The sequence below is a fragment of the Diorhabda sublineata genome, chromosome 2 (genome assembly GCF_026230105.1).
Source record: "Diorhabda sublineata isolate icDioSubl1.1 chromosome 2, icDioSubl1.1, whole genome shotgun sequence".
Lineage (NCBI taxonomy): Eukaryota > Metazoa > Arthropoda > Insecta > Coleoptera > Chrysomelidae > Diorhabda > Diorhabda sublineata.
In genome coordinates this window covers 9,601,288-9,613,880 of record NC_079475.1, presented here as the reverse complement: position 1 = coordinate 9,613,880, position 12,593 = coordinate 9,601,288, and the positions used below count along the sequence as shown (strand labels likewise).

Sequence of the window (12,593 nt, the reverse complement as noted above, 5' to 3'; positions counted from 1 at the left end):
GTACGATGTGTTGAGTCAATTTATACACTTGCTGCGTGTCTTATTACTAACACTGACACTAATTTTATCTCTTAACTAGTCACTAATACTCAACTCACTAATTTATTTTTTTTACTAATTTTATGATTGTTGGAGCCTCATTTAAATACATTGGTGAGCAAAAACAATCTACTTAGTTGACATTCTTTCAATTGCTTGTCACTGGGAAAAAAACTAAACACGAAATAGTATTTATCTTACTTAAATCTTGGAATTAGCTTTGAAATTATATCTACTAGAAAACACGTTAATTAGACTGATAAACCATGGCGCTCAATTCACTTCTCAAACGAAATAGAGAGTGTGTCTGTTTGGTAGAATCTATAGAAGACCTGGAGATAAATTCACGCAGTGTTGTATAGAAAAAAAATGGCTTTCGGAAGAATGCTAGTAGCTTAACAATAGCGTTAATGGTGAGTTAACAAGTTTACTTATTAGTGGAATAAAATTTGATCCGTTTAGAAATGAACAGTTGATGTTGTGATGTCACCGGCCGTTTCAAAATCGATAAATAAGAAAAATAGAAAAGGAAAGTATAAGAAAAAATCTGGAAAATCTGGAAAACATAAACTATTGCTGGCAAGTGGAAAAACGTTGTTGTATGTGGTGTGGATTTTTCCCTGTTCCGAGAGAAGTGAACTAAAATATATTCATTGAAATTTCAATTACATTCAGTATTACCTCATGAATTTAGGATTTTCTATTGGGTTCAGAAATTAAATATGTGTCTTTACTTAAAAGGTCAATCCACACAAGTAAAAGAAGTAGTCAAACACTCTCCATAGTGAAAATGAGATTTTGTATGTCCCTCATTTTTTAATATGAACAACAAGCTACTCATCGAGTTGGTTCGGGAACCAGTTCTTTACAATATGGAGGACCCCAAATACCTGAAATTCATTGTGGAGAAAACTGAGATAACTCGAGCAGACACGTTTAATCACGAGGAGGTGTGAATGGCGAAGAAAAATTTATCACGTACATCACCGAAGGCTACGAAAGACTGTAATCAAGAGTGCAGTTCCGTCATGGATATGTGTGAATAGTCCCTAAGAATTTATAACTGTTTTTTTACAATATTTTTCCCTTTTTCAGTGATAAAACACTTTATTTCTAAAATATTGTATTGTTTAATAGTAAATTTCAAATGATTAATTTACGAACTTGCGAGATTGTGACTAACAAAAGATAAATAGAAAAAACGTGTTCCGAGTTACATGCGAAGAATTTCTGAAGGACATTTTTAAAACAATACCATTGTATCTAATATCATAAACATGTATCAGCATTTATTCTATTTTTGTATGAAATAACGTAAACATGTATCAGCACTATTTTACTATAAATAAGATGTTTGTAAACAATTCGATGATATTTAATGTTTATAATTAGTTCGATCTTGAGATTAATTGTATTCATATAAATATTCAAAAATAAAGTTTTTTAAAAATATATTTCGAAACCCGAAATATATAATTGGCGCAGTCAGTAGGATTAGTGCGGTCGCGAGTTTACGCAAAGTGCGATAAAGTTCCGGCTAAGTACTCCAGTACCTCAGCACTAGATCTACGTACTCAACGAGGGACAGGACTTCAGATAGCTGTAAGTGCCAAGTCTCCTTATTATTTTGATTCCTTATTATCCATCCTTATCAAAACTTTGAATAGGGAAGAGATAATTTAATAATTTTAAACATATTATTTTATGAACGATTTTGATAAATTATTAAATACATTCAGTGAATTAAACTTAAAAGATAATCCAGAATATATAAAAATGGCAACGTCAAATCCAAAAACCCTAAATTGGGATTTATTTAAATTAAAATTAGAAAATATTAAACCTTATGATGGAAATAAAAATACATTAAATAAATTTATAAATCGATGTGAGAACCTTATAGAGACGTATTCAGTCTATAATGATCAAGATATTAATAATCACGTATTAGAATGCATACAAGAAAAATTAATAGATAAAGCCGAGTTAATGGTGGGAAATAGAATTGAGTTGAATACATGGTTTAAATTAAAAGAAGCCTTGATTCAATGTTTTGCAGATAGGCGTGATTTGGATTGTATTTTACAAGAATTAACAAGAACACGACCATTTAAAAATGAAAATTTGATAGCATTTGGTAACAGATTGCAATTATTAAAAAGTCAGACTATACAAATTATAAGTAATAATTTAAACTTGGGAGAAATCGATAAAAGATGTCAAATTAATCACTGTGAGAAAACAGCTTTGAACACCTTTATTGCGGGATGTTCAGGCGTTAGACGTAACAATATGTACTTAAAAAAGCCTAATTCTCTGGAAGACGCTATGGCTTATGTAGACGAGTTTGAAAATTTCGAAAAACTTTATGGTCAATTTTACGAACCTAAAGTTAAATATAATAATAATAATACTAATGTTCAAATGAATCCATCAAGAAATAATAGAAACAATCAACATAACAATTATAATTCTTTCTACCGACAACCTAATAATAACAATTATAATAGATATAATAATTATGATAGAAATAATAATAACTATTATAATGAAAGATACAATAATAATAACAATAATAATTTCCCTAGTCAACCTATAAACGTAAATCCAATACCGCAAAGAAGACAAAATTACCCAACGAATGCGCAAGTATTTGGTCCTAGGAAAAATGTTTTCCACCCGAACCAAATACCTGTAAATCGTTTACCTAGACCTGAACCGATGTCAACGACATCAAGAAATTTTTCTGACAGACCAAGTAGACGTATAAATAATAATAATAATTATAATAATAATAATACAAATAATAACAAATATATTAAATCACGAAATGAACCGAATTTTACTTCTGAAGAACTATATAATAATAATTACAAAAATAAAGAAGAAGAAGAAGAAATAATTGATTTTCACCATTTGTTTGAACACGACGAAGATAATGATCGAATCGTAAATTTTCGGAAAGAGCCTCGGAAAAAGAATCAAACATAGAAGAAATAAATTTTACTCCTAATGATGCTTTAACATATTTTGAAAATTTTATAGAAATTAACGAATCAAAACCCAGTGAACAAGTAATTGAAATAAATTTCACATCTAATAATTCCTCACCAGAAATTAAAAAATTAATAAAAATCAAAGAATCAGAATTAAATCATTGTAAAAAAATAAATGAACAAGTAGAACTAGATCTTAGTAAAATATTTGATAAAGAAGAAAAAGAGAAATTAAATGTAACAGACAAGAATTCAGAAGAAAATATTATAATGGTAGAACAAATGAATAATGATACAAAAGGAGAATTAGAATTATTTGATAAAGTGGAATTAAACAATACAGGATTAGATAAAATAAAAATGAATGAAAAGGATAATGAAATTGAAGTAAACGAAAATGTAATAGAATTAAACAGAGAAATAAAAGAAATAAATAATGATATGACAAAGGACGAAAAAGATATGAATGATGTTATGAAAATAGATAATGATATATTAGAAAAAGAATGTTATCTTATAAAACCTGAATTAAATACAAATATATTGAATATACAAAATAAAAATAATATGATTAATAAAAGAGACTTGAATAATGAAAATGAGAAAATGGTTATTAATTATGAAACAATTAACAAAGAATTTGATAAAAATAATAATGAAATAAGTTCAAAATATTTCAATAGAAAATTAGATGCTAAACTAAATGAAAGTTTAATAGAAGAACAATTTTGGAAAAATAGATATTATCATTCGTTGAAATGGTACGCAATTCAAGAAATTATAAAATGGATTTTTATACAAAGACTTTTCTTTCTTTTTTATTATTATGTTATAAGAATAGATAAGATTTAGAATTAATGGATAAAAAATATGTAAAACATAAAAATTAAATATTAGTAAACTTTTAGAAACTATAATAATAAAAAGTTATTATTAATAAGAATATATATATAAGAAATTTAATAATATAATCCATAACTTTGTTTATTCAACTAATGGGAAAAGAAAATAATATAAAAATTCAAATTATAATCAGTATAACACAAATGAATCATTTAAAACAATACCTATAACTTTGAATGAACCCCTTAAAGCTCAACCATTTGAAATAAATCAATACGAAATTCACAATTTTAATTATTCAAAAGAAGATAAAAAACTAATTAACGAAAATTATAATTGGGCACGAAACTTATAATTGGCGCAAATATAAAATAGATATAAATCAATTAATTAAAACAAACCTATGAGTTCAGAAGACGTAGAAAACTTTATTAATAATTGTGAAATGTGTTAAATGAATAAATATAATATAAACCCTTCAATTAAATTTGATTTGATATGTCAATGTTATTAAGATAGTAGATCTTTCATATTCAACAATAACGAGAAAATGTATCTATTTCTCTTACAGTCAAGCTTATTCAATGTCAAGTATGAATGGAACTTCAGTTGTTGATAATATATTAAATTACGTTACTCATCATGGGTTACCTTATAAAATAACAGCTGATTGTGGTTCAGAATTTAAAAATAATGACCTACAAGATTTTTGCAAATTACACAAAATTGAGTTACATTATACCACGTCTAAAAATAGCAATTCTAATTCACCTGTTGAACGTTTTCATTCCAGTTTAATCGAACATTTTAGGTGCATAAAAGAAAATAATAATGATTGGACTCCCGATCAATTGATAAAACATTCAATATTAGCATATAATAATTCAATTCATTCCGTAACGCAATTTACACCATTTGAAATTATTAAAGGCCATATAAATAACCCTGATCCATTCGATTTAGACGATCATTTAATAATATCTAATTACATACAAAATCACAAAGAAACCTCCAAATTATTATATGAAAAAATTAAAAATAGAAATGCTAACATTAAAGAAAAAATAATTAATAAGAGAAATGAAAACAGAAACGATCCCCCATCCTATGAAAACCAAAACATAGCCTACATAAAAACAAAATTTCGAGACAAGAAACTACCTAAATTCAAAAAAGCTGAAATTGTAAAAGATTCTGGTATATTATTAGAAACAAACAAAGGAACGTATCATAAAAATATAATTAGAAAACCAAAAAACTAAAACAAAAAAATTGTTACAGATAATGAAGCTGACAATAGTATTAACGTTACTATTACTTTACAAGACGACCAAAACAGAAGACATAACAGTTACGAACGTAAATAATTTATTATTACCTATCAATTTAGGAACTAGTAATCTTATACATAGTAAACATACTTTCATATATTATATAGATTTAGAATTCATTCATAAACAAATCAATAATTTAAAACAATATTATTATAACCTAAGAAATAATTTATCTCAAGCGAACGCAACAAATCCTATTTCATACCATAACTTAGCTGAACAATCATTGAGTAGAACAGAAATTTTAATTAACACTTTAGATAAAAAATCAGAAAATATTTACCCACATTTAAGATTGAAAAGAGGACTAATAAATGCTGTAGGCAAAATAGATAAATGGCTTTTTGGAACTTTAGATTCGGACGATGAAGAAAGATATAATAACGCTATAAATGTCCTACAACAAAACCAGAAACAAATAATTCACGAAGTTAATTTACAAATATCACTACATAAAAAATTAATTGATCATTATAACAAATCGATTACGACTCTATGGGATAATCAACGGAAACTTTTTGATAATATAGAGAAATTTCATATTTCAATTGAAAATAAAATAATAACTTTAAATAATTTTATAACATTCCAAAGTACAATTTCACAGATTAATCTGGATTGTCAGAGTTTAATTACATTAATTGATAATATCGAAAATGCAATAACGTTTTCTAAATTAAATACAATTCACAGTTCAGTTATATCAAGCCAAGAAATTTTAGAAATGATAAAATATTTAAGCACCATTTACAATGAAAAACAAATACCAAAATTTATTAATATTTTGACATATTATCTCTTTCTTGGTTCACAAGTAACCTTTTCCAAATCCAAAATAATATTTGCTACCCATGTTCCTATCCTAAAACCTAAAACCTACGAATTTTTTCATTTATACCCCGTAATTCAAAACCATACAATATTTATACCTCCGCAACCTTACTTGGCCAGAAGTCAAAAAGAAGTTACTTTCATCAAAGAAGAATGCCCCGAATTAGAAGGAAAATATTATTGTAAAGAAACTTTCAAATTACAAGATGACTGTACTGTTGAACTTTTAAATGGACATTCCGGTAAAAATTGTGTAATTCGTGAAATTAATCTTCAAGAAACAATATTGGAACAAGTAACAAATGATGAACTTTTAGTGATCCCAAATTTTGAAACTGATGTAATTTCTAAATGTGTATCAGACCGCTATTTTAAATTAATGTATCCATCACTTATAAAAATTCCAAAAAATTGTAATATTCAAGTAGGAAGTGAAATTTTCTCAACTAATGTACAAATTAAAAAAGGGAAATCAATAATATTACCAAAATTAAACTTTAAATTTTTGAATAATCAAATTTATAAATCCCCTAATTTAACTAATATAGATTTTAATAAATTGTATGAAATTAATAACATCGCTAAGAATATAAAACCAATTCATGAAATTTATAATCCACAAAGTCATGTATCGATAGGACTATTTACTGTAATAATAATAATTTGTATAATTTTCATAATATTTTGGATAATTCGAAAATATAAATATAAGTTTGTAAGAAAACATAAAATAGAAGAAATGAAGAAAGAAGACATCGAATTAGAAGAGGAAAGACAACAAAGGATGAAAAATACCTCCGTCATTTTTCATTCTTAGGGATGGAGGAGTTACATGCGAAGAATTTCTGAAGGACATTTTTAAAACAATACCATTGTATCTAATATCATAAACATGTATCAGCATTTATTCTATTTTTGTATGAAATAACGTAAACATGTATCAGCACTATTTTACTATAAATAAGATGTTTGTAAACAATTCGATGATATTTAATGTTTATAATTAGTTCGATCTTGAGATTAATTGTATTCATATAAATATTCAAAAATAAAGTTTTTTAAAAATATATTTCGAAACCCGAAATATATAATTTCCGATTTATATTTTTCGGTAATCAAATTTTATTTTTAAAAAATTTATTTGATACCAAAATTACAATTATTGAATGATTACAATTAAACTCTCAAGCGAATTAACTATAAACATTACCAAGTTATTTACAACAATCCATATTTATCATAAAATAAAGGCTGATAAAGTGTTTACGATATTTAATACAATTGCGTTTTATAAAAATGTCCTTCTAGAATTTTCTTCATGTAACTCGGGAGAGACATTTTTATATAACGCAATTGTATTAAATATCGTAAACACTTCATCAGCATTTATTTTATTATAAATATGAATTATTGTAAACAACGGTAACGTTTATAGTTAATTCGCTTCAGAGATTAATTGTAACCATTCAATAATTGTAATTTTGGTATCAAATAAATTTTTTAAAAATAAAATTTGATTACCGAAAAATATAATTCCCGAAAAAAGGTTATTCTGTTTCTTACACGGTTATTCCAAGGAGATTTTTCCAATTATATTCTTTTCAATCAATAGAAAAAGGGTGATCTAGAAATTGTACATTAATTTAAAACTGATTGGCACGAATATAGATTAAAGATAGATATTCGGTCATTTCGATGATAAAGGTTAACCAAATTGACTGTCAAGTTTACATATGCGACTTGTTCTGAAATCATATTTTAACGTAACGTAGAAGACCCTTGTCAGGGGTACTTTCATTCGTCACACGCTCCCACTACCGTCATAATTTCTTGCAAAAAACTTCCGATGGTGTCAGTAAAACATACAAAATATATCACGACACTCCCACAATTAGGACCGAACAATATGAAAAAAACGAATTGTTATAGATTTACAAAGGCATTGTGACGAGGGTTGACACTTCCATTTTTTTAAAGATAAAGTAACTGACAGGTTATATTTCCACGTGGGTATTTATGAAGAAGATAACCGCAACCTTAAAAACGGAATATTGGAAACTTGAAGTAATTATCCAGAAATTGATAGCGATTTGAACTATTAAAGAGTAATGGCGGTTATATTGAAGCCTAATTAATTTGCTTTTATTTCTTATGTCGACTCAAAAAATAGAATTGACACATGACCAGTATTTTTCACCTGAAATTTCACTTCTTTTTTCATAAAATAGTGAAGGTTTATTTCAATTTTTCACTCTGCAAAATTCTTATAGCGTGATGTGGACAATTCCTTGAAATGGGAGTTACAAAAATTGAGTTCCTCCTGCTTCCCGCTGAGCTCAGTTATTATTATTAACTTAACAGTTTATTATGCCCTTTTCCGATACGCCCTTTCCTTCTAGGGTACGGACTCGGACTAAGCAGTAAGGCTCATTGCAGGGAATTCTTCAAAAGATTCAAAATTCTGACTCTTCCTTTCTTATTTATCTTTGAATCAGAGAGATCGTTGCACGGTTATCCACTAAGGAACGCGGAGCACGAACCACGTTCAGAATTAGTTAAGGGCTCAATATTTTATAATGCAAAAAAATCGTCAATCACTTGCCAATTGAAATCAAATCGATATCATCTTCTCCCGCATGTGCCTTCTACTCTGTAAACGTCTTCTAATAATAATATTAAATGCCCGACATGCTGCATACTGGTTTAATTTTTGCTATGGACTTGTCTTCTTCTTTGGTTGCCCTTTTCTAACTGAATGTTGGTGATAACCCCAGCAAAGTCATTTCTGTTTCTGGCCCTTCTTATCAGCGTCTTCAGCCTTGAAGCCTGTCGTCTACCAGGACCTCGATTTTCTCTTCAATCAGAAGAGGCAAAAGTCTGTATTTGTCATTTCTATATATGTGTCCCAGATACGAGGTTTTTATTAATCGTGTAAGTTCTCTGTCAGTCTCATTCTTCGTTACTGATTTGAGCAGTCCAGGAAGTTCTCAGCATCCTCCGAAAGATCCACATTTAGAAACTTTCTAAGCGCCTTAGTGAGTTCATCTTAAAGGCCTGAGCCTCCTTTCCGTATAATAAAGTGCTGAATACATAGCATTTCACCATCCGTTGCCGGATTTTAAGGTCAATTGCTCGGGATATAAACAATTGTCTCATTCTTAGAAAGACATTTATTGTTTTCACGATGATTGATCTCATTTCCATATCTGGGTCTATATCTTTTGTTATCCAACATCTGAAATATTTAAATTTCTCGACATTTTCGATGATGTCACCATCCACGTTGATAGACATGGGAGGATAGTCGGATGTTTTGAAGATAATCAAGGCTTTGTTCTTTATGATGTTAAGCCCATAATCGTCTCCCATAATTTCTATGCGATCTAGCACTTACATTCAAGAGCTATACTAAATATTCGTTTTATTTCGTAAACCTCTGCTATATGTGATATTTTGAAGGTACAAACTTATTTCCGTTGAGTAATTATACAGAGTGTTTCCTAAATAATCTAAAATATTGTAGTCACTAACTTAAAACGAAAAGTTCCTATAAACATGTGTGATAAGTCTGGATTTATGTAGAATTTTGAGTTGAAGTCACCACTTATTAAACCTCAAGAATGATTCGATCTTTCTATTTTTTTTCTAATTTTTGTCCCTATTTTGAGGTCCTCTAGCTGCTGAATGATGCAAATGGATATAGAGGTGAATTGACTCCAATCTTCATTTTCTCTTCTCTCTGCTCTTTATCGATTCTTATGTGGGACACTCTATGTAATCACAAAACCTCTACGGAATATATTAAAAGTGATCTGGTGTTATTGAAGAATTCGGTGGTTTTTAAATTCCATATACTAATAACCACCACAAACCATATCATCTGTTTTTGGGGTAGTAATAATTCAAAATAATAATGCCACATATATTTGTCTGAATCTAGGAGAATTTTCGTGTTTCGAATGTAATTTACGTGCCGTCATAAACCACATTAGGTATTTTTAGTGGTTTAACATACGGCTTTGGTTTTGGAATTTGAAATTATTCCCTTCACAACACGTCACGAACAAGTCTTAACATCTGTGTATGTTTATTGTGAATCGTGATGTGTGAAATTTTGCTCTAATAGCATAGTAAAAAATAAATTATATTGTAAATTGGCCGCTATTCAACTAAATTTTTCAGTAGAATTTGATATTTTATTGAAATGAAACGATAAAAGTTATAATAATAATTATTATCTATAAAGAATTAGTAAATAAATGAAGATAAGAACATCATTGATGGAAGAATCAACAGTTTTATAAATAATCATTACACGTTGTCCCCTGCTGCAGCAAGATAAAATCGAGACTAAAAAATGAGAAACAAATTACCAGGAGTTCAAGAAAAGTTCAGTATATTCGTTCCAATTATTATCTAACATTGATTGGTTAGTGGATTCTCATTGAGTCTTCAGCTACTATACAAGCTCATCCAGTATATACCAGTACTGCCACATTGATGAAAGTATTATTATAGAAAGAAAAGATTCACCTATAAATGCACATCGACAAGTTCCATGGTATCAAGCTGGATTGATTCAGGGCATTGAAGTTTGAGCGACCAAATGTTTTTTCAAAATAGATTTGAGAATTAACTTTGTTCATTAAACATTTTTTCCTGAGCAAAAAATCAGCTCAGATCCTATTATCGTCCTAAATGCTCTACAAACAAATATAAAAATAAAATACTTTGTTGAAATTAGAGAAAAGCGAAACAAGTCTATAAAACTTTTGAAACTGTTTTAAAGAACAGTTTTTATATTGTTGGTAAATTGGAAGATATTCAGTTTTTTATTATATTCCTCAGCATATCGATTCAACAGTAGTCTTAATAACTACAAGGGCTGCTACTTGAGTTTTGAGTTTATTGGTGACCGTAGGTACTCAGAAAGTCTTGTCATCTAAATGAAAAAATGGAAATAAATTACGAACAATCTTGCATGAACATTCGGCTGACAAAAAGAATTGTACGCGTTGAATAATTTGACCATTGCTCAATGTCGTGTCGATTGGTGCAAATAAATGTTTAGAAAAGTCGCAGTGCTTCAAAAGACTTCTATAAGATCGTGACAAATCATCGATCTATGCATATGGATCCGAAATTAATCAAACTCGACTCGCGCACGAAGCACTTCGAAGCAAATGGTCGTCTGTACGGTACACCAGCATTTGTTTGCCAGAAGAGGTCCAAGAAATTAGGGAAAAATTAAAAATGCGAGCTCTCAAACATTAGTTGAAACTAAAAATAAATTTCGAGTTCAACATTTTTCTACACCTGAAGAAGCGGTTGGTGCGCTTAAATTAGATATTTTGGAGATACCTCAATCGGAATGGAAAAAATTCTTCGAAAATTCCTCCAAAACATCCAAAAGTGTGATAATCTTAATAGAGACTATTTTGAAAAACAATGAAACTATGTCTCAAACAGTCTCTAAGAAATAATTTTTAATGGTTATTAATTTATTGATAATCTCACGTAGTTCGGATTTGAAGTTGAAGTTAAATGTTTCAAAGACAGTTACATAACCTAATAATATCTATATAAAAAACCACAGAGTGAATTAAACGCAGATATTGTTCTAATGCAACATCGAGAGATCTGCTTTTGATGGCTTTGTTCTTTATCAATTTGGCACTCGACTGAGAGCTTAAAACGAAATCGCTTGTAATCCTGAGGTTTCAATACTAGACCGAGCGATTTATGGAAGTCAATTATTCTTTTGAAATTTCCTGATCCTGACATTCATCATTGATATAAAATCACAAGACCCACATATAGAGAATATATAGAGCTAAGATTTTGAAAACAAATGAACGTAGGTATATGGAAATCAGCATGAAAAATAGTCAATTGGAAAAATGCAAAAATGTATATTTGTGTAAATAATGAACGATGTTTCTTTTATATGTTGAAATTCCCTTGCAAAAATAAAACATTGTATAGCAGATTTAAATTGTTCTTGGAACGTCAAAGTGAGTTTTTAAAATAGTGTCACATTCTAATTATTCGCGTCATGCTATTGAGTGGCAGCAGACAAAATAGTCAATATCAACAGTTTTTTATCAATATGGGAAACAATTTTTCATTATACTTATCTCAAAGCACCATCTGCTTTACAAAGACGTGAAGGTTCATTATCAGAACAGAGCGGATAATTTGTCCTGATTTTCATTTTTTTACAGTAAATGATAGAAATTAATTAATAAAAAAAAACAATTATTCATTAATAACACTCTTCTTGAAACAACTACATGTATAGTTAAGAGACGATCAGGGAACGTTGGTTCTCCACCAATATGGTTTCCGAAGAACGCCTCAACCCATGTCCGGTGTATTCCTTGGGATTTCTCAGTTTCAAGTATTTCGCAACAAGTTTCGACACATCTCTGGTGGTATGGCATCCAGAATGTTGGCGTAACACCTACGAGTTCGGTATGCAATGAATAATCTCCTGCTGTGCATATTTTTATGCTGTAGATCTCCATATTTACGGTAAAGTGCACAGGGC

The 12,593-nt window shown here is 28.9% G+C and overlaps 1 protein-coding gene across 1 annotated transcript in view; it reads left to right on the top strand.

The window, feature by feature from the left end:
- The window catches only part of LOC130440591 (hemicentin-1), a 304,911-nt gene that overhangs the window by 102,683 nt on the left and 189,635 nt on the right, over positions 1-12,593 (top strand). The gene's annotated exons all lie outside the window — the stretch shown is intronic.